Source organism: Sparus aurata, chromosome 8, assembly GCF_900880675.1.
Source record: "Sparus aurata chromosome 8, fSpaAur1.1, whole genome shotgun sequence".
NCBI lineage: Eukaryota > Metazoa > Chordata > Actinopteri > Spariformes > Sparidae > Sparus > Sparus aurata.
The window spans coordinates 23,996,185-24,017,556 of NC_044194.1; the positions used below are offsets into that span (position 1 = coordinate 23,996,185).

General features: G+C 43.0%; 1 long non-coding RNA gene across 1 annotated transcript; it reads right to left on the reverse strand.

The window, feature by feature from the left end:
• Window positions 1-16,102: 16,102 nt before the first annotated feature.
• On the reverse strand, window positions 16,103-20,754 carry LOC115587288 (uncharacterized). The gene is made up of 2 exons (XR_003985020.1): window positions 20,527-20,754; window positions 16,103-16,705 (listed from the first exon to the last, which is right to left on the reverse strand). It is a non-coding gene; the product is annotated as an uncharacterized LOC115587288 (long non-coding RNA).
• Window positions 20,755-21,372: the final 618 nt, after the last annotated feature.

Genomic DNA, 21,372 nt, shown 5'->3' on the forward strand with positions numbered 1-21,372 from the left:
ATTTGCATTGGAAACAAGTGCATTCAAATGAGAGTTGTGTTTGTCCTCTGTCACCTGTTTTGTTTGATGAATGTAAAGAATTACAGGAAGGCAGCCCGAGAGGAGTTTTGCATGCCGGCCCTTTGTTAATCGCAAAAAAACTAAACTAAACTATCTCTGCCTTCGAGCAACAATTGAACTGTATTTTTCAAGGGAATGCTCAAATTGAATCATCTTCCATGAGGGCCAGATGGATGGGTTATATTTTTCCTCTCTGAGTGATAGACTTAGAAATTGTAGAGGAGCAGCAGTAACACCTTCTCAGTCTGTCACAGCCACAGCTTTCCCTGCCATCACACAGCAAGAGGGCTCCACTGCTGTGTTTTTGCCAAACCCACTGCCAACACAACTCCTCCATTCATCGCCTTTTTCTTCAGTTTGTTCTGGACTCCAGGTCATAGCTTCTTATTTAGAGTTTTCTATTTGCATGTGCCTGTGCAGGGGCATGTTGCAGGGAGACAAAAGCGAACAGCTTCCATGTGGCTGCAGGCGCAGGACGTGATACTGATGGAGCCCGAAAAGACATAAAGACAAAATGTATGTAGGTCGTGTTTGTATGAAAACTCATCAACAGGCAAAGGTTTTTTGGACTTCCATTAGTAACTTTCCAATGAGGGTCAGAAGCAGGAGAGATGAGGAAGGAAACAGCCTCCATCCCACTGATAGACACAAACACACAGCTCCCATTACTTTTGGGGACATTACATGGACTTACATTCATTAATGGAGACCTAGTCTAACCATAATAATTACCACTACTTACCTCAAACGTAACTTAACATAAACATAAGCTATATACACAATAAATGTCCACACGGTTTTGCACAGTAATACAATTATAAAAAAGACATTCCAAACTAAATGTATCTAAAAACATTAAAAAAACAAAGATATTATCATATTGACCTCCAACCTAATGTTCCGTTCAAACTGAAAATACAAAGCGATATGAAAACAGGAGCAGACAAAATGTGATTGGCAAATTAGCTGAAAGAAAATAAGCACAAGTGAACAGATGAATAAAAAAAAACAACACTGCAGTAGAAAAGAGAATTAATGAGGAACTGTGGTGGCATTTACCGCAAGTGGGTTGTTTGGCCACTGTGTCATGTCATTCAACATCCCTCTCCCCTTTCAGGTTGTCTTCCTGCTGTCCAATAGAGGAAATGAAAATGCCCGAACACTCAAAAATAGAAATTAGAATTAATATCTGAGGCAGAAAGGGACAGAGAAGTTAGGAAGGTCCATGTTTCAATGTAATGTCTTTATTGTTAAAGGTGCAATATGGTTAAAAATTGAAAATTCCAAACTTAACTAAAATTATCAACAGAATGTGGAGAAATATCAGTTTTGACCTTATGACTTCTATGTATCATGTTGGAGTGTTTAGCATGCTAACCAGCTACCCAACCTGTACAGGTTTTGACACTTGTGGAGCAATCTGCTGTGTATTGCTTTATTTACAGTGCATATGACAAGCATGTGGCTACACATGAGAATAAAATACATTTTGTTGACTTTGAAAGAGTGCACATAACTATAAATCGTGTTTGCCGGTCTCGGGGAGTACTACCGCATTTTAGGAAAATGCCATACAAAGCCTTTTGTGGCTCCAGAGGAAGCTGCATGTAATCTGATAAATTGCCTCCACTGATGTCACTCAGTGCCTAAGTTGCATTGTGGGTAATGTAGGCACCATGTTTTGAGAAGCAGTCCACTGGTCTAACATTGGACACATCGAGTAGAATTCTGCAAGACATTTAAAAAGTTTAACGCATAAAATTGGTAGAGTTACCCTTTAAGAAATATTAGAAGGAAACTGAATGATTTATATGACATTTTTACATCTGTAACATTTACTTCGATGAAATAATATGTACATATTCATGACATATTCATGTATAAAACATGTGTAATGTATCAAACGTATGGAGCCTCTGATGTTACTACATTTTTACATTCAGACTGGATAATACGTTTTTGGGGCATGGCATGAAGAAGGGGTAAATAATCCTTTTAAAATATAGAAATATAAACCACTGTTTACTGTCTTTATGCTGACTGCTTTATTTACTGTTTGAATCAAAACTGAAATTGAAAGTGGATACTGAAAGGCCGAGAGGTAAATCACTGTGTCATGACCAAGCAAGGTCAGATGTCTGCAGTGGGGCTTTAATATAATGAAACACAATGTATGTGAATGTATGAGCGTAAATCTGTTTATCTTTCACTGGTATTGCATTCTTTCATTAATAACAGCATGAATAGAATTTATCCAGTGGAGAGTATATTCTGTATCCGAGCTTATAATCCCCTTCAGTGAGACGCCGAAGCATTCAGTGTCTCAGTCGCTGTGGAGGAATTGAGGCTGAGACGAAATAAAACGTTATTAATTCTGCAATATTAAACACGCCCACTCCCCGTTTCCACTTTTTACATATTCATCATAAAACTAATGCAATTATCAATACTGTAATCTATTTGGCGGTCACATGGTGCAGGAAAGTCATTACTTGTGAGCCTTCTTTAATGAACAAATCTAATGAAGTGCAGTAATATGTTAGAAGCAAGATTTCTCTCACCTTAGGGGGGTGATATGCTGCTCAGTGCGTGTGGTGTGTGCGCGTGTCTGTGTGGGTTTGTCTCAAGGACTTAAGTAGTTTTGACATGGGTGAAATGCTTTGCTAAAGACAAAAGAAAAGACAGCCAGAGGAAAGAAGCTGGATGGAAATGTGTAGCAGATGTTAGAGATTATATCAAACCCTCCTCAGTCTAATCCTACCTGCCGAAAACATGGATGTGTTGCCAAGGAGAAAAGGCTGTGATGGTTTGGGATTTGGAAAAAACGAAGACTGGATACCTCGAAGAAAAAGTGCAGAGGTGTCCCGATGAGCGCAGTATTAAAGCAAATAAAGGGAGAGATTCAACCAACGTTACAGCATCTAATCCTGGATATACGGCATAAGCATCTGCTCACATGAACACACAACATCATGACACTTGACGGATTTATTTGCTCAGGGGAATGTAACCCCGCCACACCCCCCCGCCCCAAGACTCCTAAAACCTCCTCCATGCATTATTCATATACATCGGCACGGTTTTCGCTGACATGCGAGTCCTTGGACGTGCTCAGAGGACTTCTGTACAGGACCTTGTTTGAGGGGCATTATAGGATGTGGCAGGATGTTATTCACTCTTGTTATGTGCCTCCTCTGTTCTGCAGCGAGTAAGAAAGAGAGGGTTCGGTGGCGGAGTGCAGCAGCAGCAGCGGTGGCCTTGACCGATGAAAGGCCAATTACTGGATGGGTTTCCTCGCTGTGTGCTGGGGGTGAGAGCGCAGTGATGGCATTTACAGACGGCAAATAAAGCTGTTAGACAGGAGCGACCAGCTTGTACACAAGAACCCATGAAAAAGACTCTCACAAAACCAGTAAAAATGTTACAGCAGACACATCAAATGCCAAACCAAACGGCAGGATAATGTACGTGACTCTAAATCACGGATATGTCGAAACTTTACATTTCCTAAGGTTGAATTTTCAATTGTGCTTTGTGACAATGCCTTTTTTGTGATCTAGTTAGGCTTAGGCACATACATGTGGATTGAAGTAAGGAATAGATCATTTATTGTCTTGGTTCTATTCAGTGTAGCCAACATATTCACAATGAATGTTGCCAGATTGCAACACGAAGCTCTTTTGGTAGTGTCAGTTGCAGTGAGGGATCACTTTGAGCCATATAAAGGGCAGAGGAATCAAATGGTTTACATTTTTCCAAACTTTAATACCCCAATGCAGATCTAGAGACAAAGAGTAATAGAGAAGTTCAAACACACTTTTATCATTTTTACTGAAAAAGCTCAATCCACTGACACTCACTGTACAACCAAGCGAACTCCGGCTCCTGCAGCAGCTGGAGGCAGACAATAGGGAGAGACCTTGGCACTGTCAGCAGAGGAATTACAAATTTGAATGTGTTTCTCACCTTTTTCCTGATGGTGTGAACAAGTCGCTAAGAGAGTCAGAAAAGTTGCTAGATCTAGCGCCAGTCGCCAAGTTGGCAACACTGGTTCTTTAGCCCCTAATACAGCTAGAAATAGAACGTGACTGTATGTTGAATGCTGGGATAACGCCACACTGGTGGTCTCCAAGTTACAGGTCTAATTAACGTATCTGACAAATTTCTATCAACTGCCTGACTGATCAGCAACTGAACAGATAGTGAAGTTATGGAGGGACATCGGCCATATTTCAAGCTAAAACGTATTTGATAACCCATGAGCTAACGTTAGCATTGAACCACTTCCTAACTAACAGTACAGTTTGATTCCATTCAGAGTGCGTCACTTCCAGGCTTCAATAAATGTGTCCAAGACATGTGTTGACAGATAAGAATTCATTTACACCTTTCATATCATATCCTATCAAAACGTAATGTTAACGAGGAAACCATTGAAGGCTAACATTAGCATTTGTCCAGTGGAAGCAAATGGATTATTATGTTGTTTGACTTTGAAATATGGCCTGATGTCCCTCCAGATTTTCATATTCCACTGTCTTTACATATGCTGACCAATTAGGAAGCAGGGAAATGATAACAATTTGTCAAATTCCCTGCATATATCCTTATGTACTTATAATATAGATCACAGCAGTGCAACATTCCTCTACCATCACCCTGAAGTGTGATTGGTCTATTGTCCCAGTGTTGCTGTTGTGTTGCTGATAGAATCCAGTTATTTCATGCTTATATAAATGGAATGTGAACATGATTTGATGTGTATTTTAGAAATGTTGATATAATATGTATGACAAGTGCAAATTTGGATGTGTCGTACATAAAATGATAAAAACTTGATTCTGGTGCCTGTTGTACATGCAAGTGCACTTTCACACATCACAACTTACTAAAAGCGGCTGAAAAAAAAGAGCTTAGCAGCCATGAAAGAAACCCACACTACATTAAACGACAGTACTCATCTACTGCAGCATCAACCCCCTCTCTGATTCTAAAATCTAAAATAGCTTTTACTGTCACCACCAACCACTCCATCCCTTAATCTCTTCAAGGAGATCCATTACCATATTAATAATGAGATGTGAACCGGTCATAGATTAAACTCGGCAATAAAGCAGCCTGCCAGGCACTCACACTGAGTCATTTTAATGACAGTGTGATAATTATAACTGCATGTGTCAGAATTGACAGACAGGGTTCCTGCATATATCACACAGACACACAGAGACACACTGTGTCCTCTTCTGCTTGTTCTTCCACGTGTTAAATATAGGCTTTAGCCTTAATCAATTTGCCTGCATTATAAATAGGTTTGAATATGACAAATTGGCTTATTCACCTTCTAATCAGCACAGAGGCAGGGGCCAGCGTGTCAGAACAAGTGGAGAGGAGGGTGATGTAGAGGTTACTGGTAGCAGATAACATCTGTTCAGAATAATTCAAACGGCAGCAGTGTTTCCCTCCTGTGCTCCTGACTATGCGTGGAGAGGATTTTAAAAAAAAAAAAACCTTAAAAAAGAAAAAGAAACGGATCGAAACACCTTATTTTCTATTTCCTGCATCTCTCTCATACCCTCGGTACCATGTGCTACAAATAACCCCAGAGCCTGTGAGAAACAGTAAACAAAATGGCCTGAATAATGTAGAAGCAGCTAAACATCTGTAGAATGTTGTGTTGATATAAACAGTATTGGTTGAGGGATAATCTCAGCAGGAGTGCTCATTATTAAGCGGTAGAATCCCAGATATAATATAGCGTACACTGTTTACGACTGCTCTGTGTCTGACACTAAGCTGCCATTGTGTTAAATAGATTGTATTCTGGGGCTTTGAGTGACACAGCGGTTGGCGTCTAATGTGAGTGTAAGCGCCGCAGACCGGGTGAGAAACGATGTTTGCTTCCCTTGTTGCCTTGGTGTGTGTGTGTGTGTGTAAAAGAGAGAGAGAGAGAGAGAGAGAGAGAGAGAGAGAGAAGCTTTGTTTTCTTGATTTCTACATTACACATGTGTCTTGCTCGACTTGGTTTTGAGAAAAATCAACAGACGTGAAACCAAACAGAGCCACAGTCAAAAACAAACAAACAAACAAACAAAATTCAAATTTGAAAGTGACATGAAAATATCAGCTGTAGAGGTGGAGAGAAACAGGCGGCGCTCACACACTGGAACACATCACTTAATGCGTAATAACACAGTAAGTCAGATTAGGTCAAAACGCACATTATGGTTCCCTCTGTGACAAACAGCTCTCAGACTCACCAGACGTTAGGTAATGAAAAGTCCTATAGAGGCCTGCGCAGGGATGTTTGTATGTGCTTGGCTGCGTCTCAGGCTGATCAGAGCAGATGGTGGTGTTGTAGTCAAGTCTGCCTGTGTGGAGACCTCTGAGTGCAGCATGTGTTTGAGACCAGCACTGTGAGATTTGGAATGACAAGATCCCAGACTACACTCGAAAAAATTATTTGCCTGAAAACACCAACTTTAAAGGGTAACTCCACCCACTTTAAACAGTAAAATGTATTAACAGATCTCAGGGAGTGCTGCATGTGTGAAAAAGTACCTTAAGTATTTTGCAGCTCCAGAGGAAGCTGCATGTAGTGTGATAAGTTGCCTGCAGTGATGTCACTCAGTGCTTGAGTTGCATTGTATTTAATTTAGGCACCGGGTTTTTAAAAGCAATCCACCGGTCCAGCATTGCTTTCCTAAAACACAGTTGGCTTCATTATGAGCAACAAATAATTCAAATCAATTCAACAGAAGCAGAGATTCATTCTTCCTTTCCAAATCTGATTCTTACATTACCCACAGTTCAACTTAGCCACTGAGTGACATCACTGGAGGCAATTTGTCAGATTACTTTGAGCCACCAAATACCACTTTGTTCACATATGCAGTGACACTCCACAGGACCTTCGAACACGCTTCAATGTGTAAAACTGATGCGGTTACCCTTTAATTTTGTGTAAATCATCTTTCTAATCGCATTACACAAGGTCAATGTAAAGAGTCACATTTAATGCAAAGTCCGTCTATCATGTCAAGTCAATGCGAATCAATTAAATGATGACTAGAAGTGCAGATTTATTACAGGAGACAGAATATTCAATTTGAAAGATGTTACTTTTACAACAAAACTTCAATAGTGAACACCTGAAAAACACATCATTTTAGTGGTAATAGTTCCCCTTAACTTAATAGTTACTAGCTGAAAAAACACGTTCAAGGTTTATATAACATCGCTGTCTCAACATGCCAGGAAACCTTTGCATTAAATGTGACACTTTACATTGAACTCATAGAATAAAATAAAAAAAAGAAAATAGAATGGTAATAATAGAAATGCAACATGTAACTAAAATAAAGAATAAAATGTGTCAGGCAATGTATCTATTTTCTTATTTTAATCTGCACCACTAATGACTCACATCTGTTAAAATACAATATCAGAGTTAGATATACAGATAGAGAGGTGGATGATTTTACCTTTTGTGTAACACCTCCCAAATACAAAATTAATCATTGCAACACAGACAACATGAATAGGCATAATTATCATCATCAGCAGCAGAGGCAGCTCAGAGTAATTGCAAACAGGGAAAAAAAACAGAATCTATAGGATGATGAATACGGAAAAGGTGCCCACAAAATGCATGAAATGAGAGTTTTCATGCTGATGCTGATGTCAAGAATTAAAAGAAATGTGACAGGTGTTTAAATAGCTTAAAATCAAGTGCATGCTTGAATGCTTTGCTTCTATGAATGATAGTCTCCAAAACTGGCAACTGGATGGCATGAAATCCAGCAGACAGAGAGTCCTCTCTGGCTTCTGAGGAGTTCTGACCTACAGGACTTTGCTCTGACTGTTAAACTGAACCGGATAAATGAGCTGTCTTCATGGACAATCACACTCTCAAGATAATAAACAGCAAAAAGAATTGTGAGGGTAAAGGTAAACGCCCTGCCAAGTGCCCTCTGATTTCCGAACATCACTTTTAGCTATATCTAAATGAATTACATGTTCAGTTTCCTCAATTAAAAACCGTTTCCTTCGACTGGTGCTGAGGTTGAGCCTTTTGAGACATGCAAATCACAGCGCACTCTGATACTACTGTGTTTTTTTACATTTGAATTTTGAATTACTTGCATTAGTATTACATTTTGAAATTCTGTGATTTTAGTTTGACTTGCTAATTCAAATTCATGCTAAACAAAATGCACTATGTTAAAAAAGAACATAAACTCAATAAAGTAAAGCACAGTGTGCATTTATATTTTTCGGGGCCTAAAGGGCAACCCGCCATTTTATCATCACTTTTATATGATCAGCGCTGCAAAAGTCTCTTACCTGCACACCTCCTGCAAGGTCATGCAAAGACAACACAGTGCTACTTTCCCATTATAACCTGTGGAAATTACCATTAGCTATGCCGCCCCTGAATTAACCTCTGTGTGTCTGTGTGTATGCATCTGTGTTTTATTTCCCGGTGTTTTTCCTGTTCTGGGTGCGAGTCTTTGTCTGTTGGGTATTTTCTGCTGAACAAGAGGCAGGAAGGCGAGCAGGTAAGCCAAATCTGTGCTGTGTTCTCATTAACCGCCCGTGGATGTGCAGTGAATTTGGTGTTGGGGTGTTGGGGGGGGGGGGACTCAGAAAAAGCTGCTGTAAGAGAGGGAGAGAGAGTGAAAGAAAAAAAGAACAATACAGATTTGTCTCCTGTTAATAAAGAAAAGGAGGAGAGGTTTGTCTTCGTGTCCGTTCGTGAGTCTGTTGGAGGAGGAAAAGGCACAGAGCAACCTGTGCAAGGGGCCCTGCTGGCTGATCAGGATGTTTGTGTTTGTGTGCATCGATTCACATGTGTGTGCGGACAGATATGTGCTTTCCTGACTTCACATGTGTGTAAATTGGCATGCCTAAGTGTGAGTGTGTGTGTGTGTGTGTGTGTGTGTGTGTGTGTTTGAGAGAGAGTCTTACGTGAGTGTCTGTGTGTGCACGTATGCATCCCAGCCCATCTGTACGTCTTTATGGAGGGGAGTAATTGAGTGGTGGAGGACAGGGCTCAGCACCGCAGGGAGCCAGCTGGAGTTATTGAGGGATGAGCAGTCTGCCTCTGGGAGCCAGCAACTCTCTCTCTCTCTCTCGCTCTCTCTCTCTCCCTCAAAACAAGGCAACAGGGGTGGGGGTGGAGAGAGTGAGGAATATTTGGAGGGATGGGGAGAGTGAGAGAGAGAAAGACTCCTTCCTTACGGGAGAGGGAGAGATGAGCAACTAACCTCACCGGGAGATGCATCTCTTGCACTCGCACAAAGCAGTGGGAGAGGGGTGGGGGTGGAAGGACGAAGGGAGGGATGAGGAGCGTGCCTCTGGGAGCTGCATCCACTCCTTAAGCACAATGCAGTTAGAGTGGGATTGGGGGGTGGTCAGATGTCAGGGATGTAAGCCCGTAAACTCAGGTTCACCACCTTTTTTAGAATAGAGCTTGGACACAGTTTTAGGGCCCAAAATCTCTGTTCATTGTCTTTCAGAAACAAAAGATGGGCTACCGTACAACAACAACAACAACAACAGCTGACCAGAGGATCTGCTAGCTGCACAAACGTTGGCAATGTGCGTTTCTTCAAACCACAGATATTTTGAAGCTTTATGTTTCTTTATGTTCACTTTGTTTTGGTGAAGGCTTAAAAAAAGATCATGGTTTGATTTTGCTGGTTTTTTTAGTTTTTTTTTTTTGCCTCAACCACAACTTGAAATTGTCCTGGCTTCTCATTATCCAGTGGTTTCGTGTCCGAAAGATCTTGAAACACATTGTGGAACAGTGGTCTTTGGCTTGGAAGCCATCTTGCCTAGCTCTCACTTTCAAGCTCCCCACCCTCTCACGTGAAATTCAGCTCACGTTCATAATAATCTGTAAAAACGCGATATGACATCCAGTTTTTACTCGTACCCCCTTGTCATTGGAACATTTCCATTGTGCAGTCTTATGCTGTTACTGTGGCCATCCTGGAATCATCACAGTGCCACTTACATTTATCACTGTCAATCAAGTGTTCAAATAAAAAAAAAAACACTGCTTCATTACCTGACCATAAGCGAGGCTTTATAGGCTAACATTAGCTAACCGTGCTACTAAAAGGAGTGGTACCAAGTGCAGCAACTTCACTGCTGGACTTTGGTTACATTTTGGGCGTCATGTGACATCAGATTTGGGGAAGCAACATTAGAATATGTAAAATGCAGAAATGAAAGTCATGCATACATCAGCAGTAACAGTGTAACGTTAGTGAGCTAGCCAGTTAGCTCACCAAACATCAACAAACTAGTACCAATTCTTTCATGCTTGGTACATAAACAAGAGACTTCTCAACTTAAGTCTCGAGTTCCATGACCAAAATGCAAAGAACATAAAAGCAACATGACGAGGTCTGACCTTTAGTCGTAATGAAACTTTCCTTATTTTAACTGCAACATCAAATGAGGGACACCGTGGGTGGAAGATTTCACACCGGAGGAGGTGTGAAGCGATGAAAAGATCTGGGAGGCTGTGTTATTGATACGTAGGGGAAAGGAGAGGGCGGACGAGGGACAACGAATGTGAAGAATGGACCAGAGGACAGTGAAGAGAGTGACTGCGGAGGGCAGGAGTCTCACAGGAAGAGACAGAGGATAGATAGAGCCCACGGAGGAAGGAGGGAGAAATAGACGAGGAAGTGTGGCTGCATGCTGCGTGAGATAGGCGTGTGTGACGTTAATGCTGCATCCACAGACGTCACACACACAAACACAAACACACTTACACGCGTCACAGTTGCTCGAATGCATTGAAACACAAACGCCTTGTGCAAACCACGCAAACTAAAAATGGGGTGGGAAGTAAAAAGAGGGAGATTTGTGCGAGCAGTGACCACGGGTTAAGGGCTGAGGTGGGGTGGGGGGGTGGGGGGGTGGATTGGGGTTGGATGATGAAGCCAAAGCTAGATAAGTTTCTTTTTCATCAGACTGCTGCTGAAGTCTGGGATCAGGATGCTACGTGACACATACGTGAGCCGTTTGTAATACTGTCTAATGGAGTCTGATAGGAAGAGGACCCTCAAATAAATCTTCGCCTGAGTGAATGTAACACTTACTTCAAGATTTACTTTGATAACGCACGAAAATCAACTGTTATATCTTCGGCCTTATGTAAGCTGGAGATGTCTTTGGTTGGACAGCTTTAAACAGCAATCACAATTACCATCATCGCCGCAAATTGAATTACATCAAGGGCCTGCCATATAACAGATAAAAGCCTGCATATAAGATAATATGCATATACATAGCAGTAATCATCATCAGTCCCCTTGATGAAGGCGCTCAGATTGTGTGAAGGGCTCTTAGATTAGATTATGACAGATTGGGCGCTCTTGGATTCGAAGATAACTTTCGCAACAGAAACTCTCGTTTTAAAAAGCCCAAATGTGTCTTTGCACGCAGTTTGCTCAGACTGAAGCAATTAGTTTCCCTCAGTGGTGAGTGGCTCTGTTATAGCGTACACGGCTGGGCATGCAACATTAATAAAGCCACAATGAGCCAGACGAGTTCAGCGGGGTCTGAAAGGCACCTAAATATAATAGCTGTCTGTCCTGTTTTCTTTCCTGCTTCCGTCTGGGGATGGCCATTGCAGGATTTTTAGAGATAACTAACCCCTTTGACACACACACCAGGCTGCATTCATGTCCAGAAAATGCACTCCACAACACATCTGTGAGAGGCACACACACACGGTGTCGGAGTGTGACATGCGAGAGATGAGAGAGAGCCTGTGCAAGAAAAAAAAAAACCTAATCCTGGTTGAAGAAGGGCACATGGGGTTGGAGGGGTGGGGTGTGGCTGGATTTTCTTTTCCTTTCCGGGGAAAAAAAAAAAAAAAAAAAAAAAAAACCCAGCCAGTAATTTAGGATCACATTTCGATCACTAATGTCAATTAACCGGTTCCTGAGTACACAGCTTCATCATCATCATAAATCACACTTCCTCCCAGGGTGCAGGGTTGAGCCGCTGCCAGAGTTCACGCGGTGCATTTGAGCACACGAAGAAAGGGGCTAGAAACTTCAATAAAACAACCAACCACATCAGCATCAACATTGTGCTTCTGAACAGACACTGCTGATGCGTTCACACTCAAAGCCTCACCGCTCGTGTAAGTATTTCAATCAGGAGACTCATTACGAGCGAACAAGTATTTACTGACACGTGCACAGCAAAGATGAGAAATGTTAACAGTCCTTGGCGATTAGACCCCATTGTGTTGTCAATGTATTTATGGGGGTAATGATGCCATGACGGAGCCTCGATGCTGGAGAAGAGAATAGACCAGATCTGGTTGGATAGGAAGAGGAGCGGGTCTCCGGTAAGGTCAGACGTTGGGTGCTGGAGATAAACAGGGTAGAGGAAAGGAGAATAGATTTAAAGTTCTGATTGTGGCCTAATCTGGTATGTTCAACTGAAAGAGAAACCACCAATAGCCAGCTGATTATGATGGATGCAGGAGAAAATGCTTAACCTCATAACTATTATAACCATCTATTGAACTGCTTGCCTTTACTTTCGCACTTCTCAAATTGTAAATAACTTACCTTTGATGTATTCTACTACCCTGTAAAGCACATTGAATTTCCATGATGTATGACGTGCTTTACAAAGAAAGCTGCCTTACTGTATTTAAGAACTGAAAAACTGTCGCTTTTTAACAGTATTCTCTAAAGCCTGATAGACTTCTATTATATTGTCACAGTTCATTATGATGAACCGTCTCTGTGAAATGCAACTAATCTGCATAGATGAAGTTGATGTGACAAGGCAACAGCAGCAGTGACTGAGGTGCACTTTGATTTTAACATATTGTGGAATATCTCACCAAATATTAACTATTAAATTAGAATAATTAAAATGAGCCGCACATTTATGAATAATACAGTTGGGCCAAAGTTGGCCCATCGTGAGATTTGATGTGGCCTGCCAGATGTGTACAGTCAAACATAAAACAATCAAAATCATTAAAAAACAAAAAAGTTGAATGATTAAATGAAAAAAAAAGTTTACAAATTTGACTTTTACATTTTTTGGGAGATAAAAATGCTCTTTAGATATGTAGGATCTTGATTATTCATTCTTTTTTAATAACGTGACAGCTGGCAGAGTGACACTTGTGTACATGAAGTCATTCAGTTACAGGAACTTGAAAACTAATTACCATTTTGCATGGTAACAATATGATACATCAGGTGTTCGCCTTTTTGTCCCTGGCCCACCATTAAGTTTAGTCTTGGGCCCTCCGAGGGAAAATGTTTCGATCCCACTGCAATAAATGAAACAGCGCTAAGATTGACAGCACGCTGTGATCAAAACGGACGACCTAGCAAGCATTATGCAAACAGAAGTTTTAATCAAATGGAGTTTTGTTGCTGTCATGTGTGTTTTGTATCTCAGTCGCCCACATAAGGCCAATTTGAGGTGCTTTATAATTACACCGGGTTCACAGTAATTCTCTGCAGTTTCACTTCATGAATAATCCGGCGTTATGATCGGCGGGTAAGAATGCTGTGGGCAAATCCACAAACAATATTACCAACCCACACGCAATCGTGCAACCGCCGGGTTTTACAATATTAGTGGTGAAATGCGCTACATCTGCTGTGATGGACTGCAAAGAGTGATACGTGACAATTTAAAAAACACCTACACACCCACCGGCGGAGTGTAATGCACTTGAGGCTCCAGGGAGAAGCAAAGTCACTCCATTTATTAATGATATCACTTCAGCTCAATATCAGTTAAAACCCTGAAAATGGATACGAGGTAGCGCGGGATGAGCGAGGCAAACACTTCTATAAATCCTCCTTTCACTTCCTGGAAATGTTGTTGGTATCAAAGAGCTCTTTAAGACTGCAGGCATGTCTGTAAATCATACGGAGAGGAGCAGAGCTGTTATAATTGCTTTGCAATGCCTGTGATGCCCCACCGCATTATCCGTGTCATAGCTTATTGCTTTTTTATTGTTAAGTGCCTCATAAAAACGGCATCGATACATGACCATTGATTTGTGCACGGCTGAGTAAGCCCCCCCAGATGGTGAACATACATGATACACAAGCGCGTGTACACACACACACACACATATGCAGAGGCAGTCACATGGACGAGAGGATGCCAGAATCAGATCTGCCTGCCTGGGACCCCCACACTGGCCTGCTGAGACTCAGGGCTGACTAAATGGATGTGTCCAGATGGGCAAAAGAGAAGGAGAGACTGGAGAAGGAGGGTGGAGGGTGGAGGGTGGGGTAGGTGTAGGGGGAAGAGAGGGAAGAGCCCCCGTGCTGCTGGATGAGTGTGAAACGTAGCTTCTTCTTCAGTGACTGCGTGTGAGCATGCATGTCTCAGTGTTTGCACTGTGGAGCATTGTCTGTATTAGCTCAGCCCCGGATCCCACATCCTGGCTGGTGGTCACACAGTTGCACCACCACACACACACACACACACACACGCACGCGCGCACGCACGCACGCACGCACGCACGCACGCGCGCACACACACAATACGCAGGCTTATCACAGAGAGCAGAACACTCCTCTGATTAATAAGCTATTGCACTGCAGAGTCACAAGCCAAAAGAATCCGCTCTAACCAAATCTGGTTAGCTCCGGGGCTGCAGTACTTCCCAAAAATGAACAAAAAAAACAAACAGAACAAACAGAACATTGATGTCGTTTGTCAGAAATTGAAGATGACTTTAGTCCTGATAAGCTTTTGGAAAACCCGGACCAGAACAGACCAGTCTGTAGAAGTTGTGTTCCAGAATCCTCTCCACTGCTCCGGATTCTTTATCGTCGAAACCTACTGGGGCTGGAGCGGCAGTCTCAGCTTTTATTCCATTGGCAGCCAAGCATTAATATTAATTGCTTTGTCCAAACAGGGGCCAATCTCCTCATCGTATAGGACTAGATGTTGTTCATTACCATCAGAGATCTGTCTTCATGACAGTGATATGTTCTTACAGTGTGCTTACAACCACGTGTGTTTGTGTGTGTGTCTGTGTGTGCACTCAGTGGGGGTTTATCTCCATCTATAGCTCATAGTTCCACATGTCTGCCGTTCCTCTGTGTCACATCATTGGCCGTCTAGCGCAATCAATCAAGGGAGCCCATTGTGCCTCACAAAAAGCCAATGAGCTGCATCAATAACTGAGCCTGCACTCCCCACCCATGAATATTCCCCTAATGAAACAATCTCTTACCGCAACACAGGCCTGGAAGTCGCAGGGAAAAAAAATGAAAAAGGAGCTGCACGGCGACAGGAATGTCACTTTGTCTCTTTCTGTGGCTCAAATATGTACAATTAAACTGAGGAGCACACAGTGGAAGAAGACAGAACATTGATCAATGCGCTGCTTTTTGTCCTTTTGCATGTAAGCCAAAGGCGTTAACAAAGGGGCACTAGCCGACTGTAACCCATTCACTCTGATACCCTTCCCCCAAAGATGCAACAAGAGAACGCGACGGCAGGAAATAATGGCCACATTCACTTCTTCAAAAACATCACACATGGAAGAATCACAGTAATGTCCTCCCTCAAGCAGCCTTCATTTCCATTAAGACAACATATCATTCCCCGGGCCCTATTAACCCGGGGACCCGGTCCGTCCTGAGCTCGCTCTGGCTGGAACACTTTGCACCGAAAAACACTGCGTTCATCACTTGGCCTCCCACTACCGCCATTAACTCTGTGCTAAGACCATTATTTAAACACTGAAAGCAGAGCGAGTAATTTGGAGCAACGCGGTGCCAGCCCTAACGTCTATTCTATAGCCGCAGCTGCAGTGCGTAGTCTGGAATCTGTCGAGGGGCCAGTAAGTGACGCTCCATTGAGCCTCCACAAACAACACAAGACAGAAATGAACCACTGAGGCAGGAAAAGAGGGGGAATGTTTTTCCTCTAAAAGAAAGAAGACAGATGACAAAGCACAGAAGAGGGAGAGGAGCGGACAATGGAGACAGCAAGGCAGGAGAAAAAAGAGGATGGTTATGCTCATGATTTATTAAATTGCATGTTAGACATGAGAGCCGAGGAGGCAAATGCGTCATCAGGCATGTGTACGCTGAGACGAGACATGTCGTACCTGCCTCTCTCCCTTCGTACAGCAACACAAAAGGTGCATGTGACCCTTAATCCATAGCCTTTCCCCTCGCTGTGAGTCACATGGATCCCCCCTACCTGTGCCATCTCGTATGCTCTTGTCCACAAGCACATATACGCACACAGTGCTGTGCATCCCCTCCCCACTGAGCACATCATCCCCCTCAACAACAACAGCGATATTTACAGCTGGGCCCCCCCCATCACAGCACATGCAGTCCTGTAGGTGACTTCAACGATCGCTGCCAGTCTGATGGAGAGGACAGCTATTCTAGACTCGGACAGGAAGCACGACGCTGGTGTGAGTCCTGCATCTGAGGCACTTCAATCCTAGAGAGACAATAACAGAGGCCTGGCCTTTGACGTCAGCGTGGTCGTAAAGGCAGCGATGAGGGTAGAGATTAACAGGAGCTCTCCGAGGGGAGCAGACCCTCTTCCTGTTGCTAGGAGGTGCTGAGTGTCTCATCTTTTGATGGCTGTGTGCCTTTAAAAAAAGAGAAATGTTTAGAGAGAGGGGTGGACAAAGACAGAAATAGATAAATGGGCTCTTCAGATTGTTCTTTACAGGTTCGCTTTACCAGGATCTAGTGTTCATTCTCCCATATCCGGTGGCTATTACATGTGGACATAAAAATGGTTAATGCTTTAGTTTATGGCGTGCAATGTGCAGCAAAATTCTTCCCATATTGTTACCCCCCTTAACACACATCTACATATATGTATACGTACTGATGCACACAGGGGCGGAGTGGGGCACCAAAATCCACCTGACTGCACCGGCTCACCACCGGACCAACAGCGGAAAGCATTGACTATGTGTTTCTTGTATTGTAGTTACACACACAGATTTGGCAAGCCAGTGACCATAGTTCAAGACTGTGTTTCAACATTTGTAAGTGCGAAACCACTGGAAATTTTTAAGGAGATCTCTGGACAATTTCCCGCCATGTTTGTGCTAACATAAAACTAGTCATTTAGTATTTTTGCTGGGAACGTGTCGTCATGTTTTTTGCGAGACCTCTCCAGCCGTATTTTCCGTATCTTCTCTGACGGCTGATCAGAGACCATTTACTGATCACATGTAGTCATTTGTTCAAGTAAAAGTGTGAAGGGGTGTTGTTAACAGGGATATAGACAGGGACAGATGTGAGCCGCCCAATGAGCCTCAATTAAACAACAAGCGCTCACCATGTTGGCCAATGACAACACAAGTCAAACTGCACAGAGAGAGTGGAAGGTCAATGTGCCGCCCAGTCAGCAGACCTGTCTAACGTCTACAACCGCAGAGATCCACACATGTTTCTTCCTGTGTGTGTGTAGAGCTTTTGACACCTGAGCAGAAGCTGCTGACTCCCTTGTCAGGGCTTCAGCCTTTGTGAGCAAAGAGAAACCCTGATTATTACAGAGGCTTTAGAGGCTGGCAGCTCCTCCTCTTTAGCACACTCGCTGAACAAACAGACTCACGGATGGACTCACATATGTATGCAGAGGCAGAGTTGGTGTTTTAGATATGAATTGGACGTTTTTCTTTCTTACAGCTAGAAAAGATTTGTGTAATTTGATTTTCAAATGTGTTTTGAAGCGAGATAAAAATAGATGGTAATATGTTTAGAATATGTAACACGTAGGTACTTCCTGTCTCCTCATTACCGTGCTGCAACAAAAAAAAAAAAAAAGCAAACCAATGGTAAACTGAATAATTTGAGAAAGAAATCAAGGTTTCCTGATTATTCCAAAAGAGATTCTTTGATTTTCAGCCTGCTGGCTGTATGAAGGCTCTCTGTAGCTTTCAAACAAAGCCGAATGTTTTCCCCTGCAATGATATAACAACCCCGTCTCCTACAAATACTGCTCTGCATTAGTGATTTATGTTCAATGGAAACTTTCAGTGCCAATGCAGAAACTATTGTGAAGGTTGTTTGCCTCTGGCAACACAGCCTTTTTATTACTTAACCCTGAATTATATTCGAACCATTAACAAGTGATTTAGTAGCCCAATTTTGTTGCCATGCACCCTACTGAACGAAAATTCAATTTAAGAATATTTGAGCTGAGAATTGTTTCTCTCCAGAATATGTTTTGCTGAAATGATGTCATAATTGACTCATTGACAGAGTTGGCTGATGATCCCTGCTCTTTCTGTGGGCAGGCGACCAAAAATTGAAGCATGGAGAAAATGAATTCAAGAAATTCAAGAGCAGTGCAGGTGAAATGATAATGAAGTGATTGTGCTGTTAATGTCATACAGGATTCTGTATAATGTTGTCCTTTAGCTGACTATCCTTAATTTTAAGTATTAGTAAAAGCTGAATGACTCGTAAGGCATTAACACTGTGCCCATAATCAATCTAACTCTAATGTTTAACTTGAGACTACAACTGCAGGGACATCACCGTCAGTTTTTATCATTAATACTGTGATTGGATGAATAATGCCGGGTTCAAATGCAACTGCTTTCTCACAGAGCAGAGAGCGGAGGCCGAGTAATGTTCCACGTTCGTCGTAGGTGGGAGACTCCCACTGGTCTGGTCTTGGTCTTGACTTGGTCTCGACCCCTTTAAGTCTCGGTTTTGATACATCTGGTTTCTGTTTAGGCGGTCTAGGACGCTGCTCACTGTAGCAAGCTAAAAGTAGCTACATTTTTTTGCACAACTGGAGCTTTTTCTTACGGACACATTCTGTTTCCCCCAGCTCTTATTCCTCGACTTTTCACTGGGACGAACCAAAGTTTCCATTATTGATTCTATTTAAATTGACATGGATTATTAGTTTGTACCGGTTTGGAACAGTCCACAGGCAAACATGTTCTTCGGTCACAGGTGATTGTATTGTGATTGGGTATGAAAGGGGCATCCTCGAGAGGCTCAGTCGTGCACAAGCATCGACCACCATCACAAACATGTGATCGTGTAAAGGATATTACACCATGATTGCATTCTGGTTTTATTTTAGTTTTACACAGCCTCACACACACACACACACACACGCACAGAAAGTTGAATTCCCTCACCAACTGTTGTCCCCATCGATGAAGCGCTCCTGCAGAGCGGTGAGCAACAGAGCCGTGTAACTACTCACGTCAGCAATCAGTCGATTCAGATTTGCTGGGGAATATCTCCGCGCAAACCCGCTGCTGATTTCAATAAGTATCTCAGCTGTGATTTATGGACTTAATCCCCCACAGGCAAGCGCCTACAGCCAGCTCTAATGAAACACGTTGGTTTGGATGTGATCTAAAGAGTCCAGATAACTGCGCCATGTGGAAAAGAACATATGGATCACTGAGCTCCTCTCCAACATTCCTGAACAATCTGGACAGGACATTGAGCGTTTTATCACCACCACGGACTCAGCGGTTGCACTGCGGAGGCATCCAGTTGCTTGTTCCCACGGGGGATAAGCATCCTATCTGTCCTGTGGAAAAACAGGAAAAGCACGCTGCGACTGCGAAGTCATGTTTCGTAACATCATCTAAATCATAGTTGGAGGCTTTTTGTCATGTAGTTTGCAGTGGAGTTCGAGATCTAATTATTACTCTGGGATCTGTGTTCTGCACAGGACTTCATGACTGCACTGAATGTCATTGCCACTTTTCAATTACGCTAATGACATCTAATGAAAAGAATACCTAAGATCATCATCATCATCTGTCTTACCGACCCCATGAGTCACTCTGTCCATGAGCAGAAAGGAGCCGCTTGGATTAGCAAAACAGTTTGAAACTCACTCGTTGTGAGCTCATCTAAGAATATGTCATCGGTTCCACTTGCAACCTTGGGACCCTGAACGGGCCCTGCTTTAGTTACACAGCATACTGCAGGGCTTAAGTGATTAGCTACCATTAGAGCATTTTATAGGAGAAAACAGGAGAGGAGAGGGATTACAGTGGTAGTCCCTGTGCCATGGGGCATTGTATTTCAGACAACATTCATCATGATATCAGCTTCCTTATTATAAGGTTTCAGAGTGAGTAGACCATTGAGGCACGCCGGCCAAAACATACACCGCACCGAGCTGTGAAAGTCTAGCTCCCTTTTCTATTTTCAGAGTAACGAATGCCTCTCCTGCTCAGTAAAACTGGAGACGTAGCTGTACGTAAGGTTGTCCGGTGTGTGCCAGTTTTCTTTCTTTCACATCCAAAGTTTCTCAGTTACAGAAAAAAAAAACATTATTTAGAAAGACTCTAAACCTTGTTAGCATTTCATTATCAGCATTCAACACATGTGGTCCGGCCTTCGAGAATCATAACTCACACGAGATTTAGCAAATCATTTTTCTTCAGACTCCAGCAGGTGTCACTCTAACCTGTGATCCCCATTCCAGACACAAGTGCTGCTGCAGCCACCAAACCGAACCTGGCTGGGACTGTCTGGGGCGCGGAGAGGTGGGGTCAGTCAATCAGTCATTCAGTCACTGCTCTGCCTTCACTGCGGGGGAGTTCACCGTGGGTTCAAGCCTGCCCGGCAGAGGAGTGTGAAACCCAGTCTGCCTGCCACACTCTGCTGAACCCACGGCCCCAGGGGGAGGAAATGTTTTCTCCTCGGCGCTGCAAAAAAACGCCCCTGCCCCTGTGTTTGTGTGCGTGTACTAAACTGCTTCAGCTGAGCATTTAAGCCACTTGGAGATAACGATCATTAACGCTCTTTGGTGTGTAGGCCGTGAGAGCATTCATCCCAAGGAAATGGGAAAGGGGAGGCATTCTTTCTGTGAAAACGAGGAAAGCTTTTTGATTTCCCAGGGCATGCACAGCTTTGCGCTGTTCAGTATGTCAGACAGGAAAGAAAAGGTAGCGCACAGGCCTCTAGCACTCGAGAAACCACTGACAGGCTGTGTTTCAAGGACACAACCTTTAGTTTGTTTTGCTGAGGAGTGAAGTTGAAAGTGTGGGCGTAATTCTCTATTTGTCTCTGGACTTGGACTTCCCTGAACCCTGTCATTTCTAATCTGGGAGGAGGGGGGGGGGGGCACAGCTGCTGTCACACACAGTGGTTTTTATGCAATATAAGCTCACATGTACATTCTGCTCTTTGGCATGTAAATCTTCACTTATATTGATAGCAGGTTGCATAACTCCCACAGCAGCTGCAGCTTCACAAACAGACAGGAATTTACATGTTCTGGACACAGATTCTCCTTTGCTCTCTGACTCTC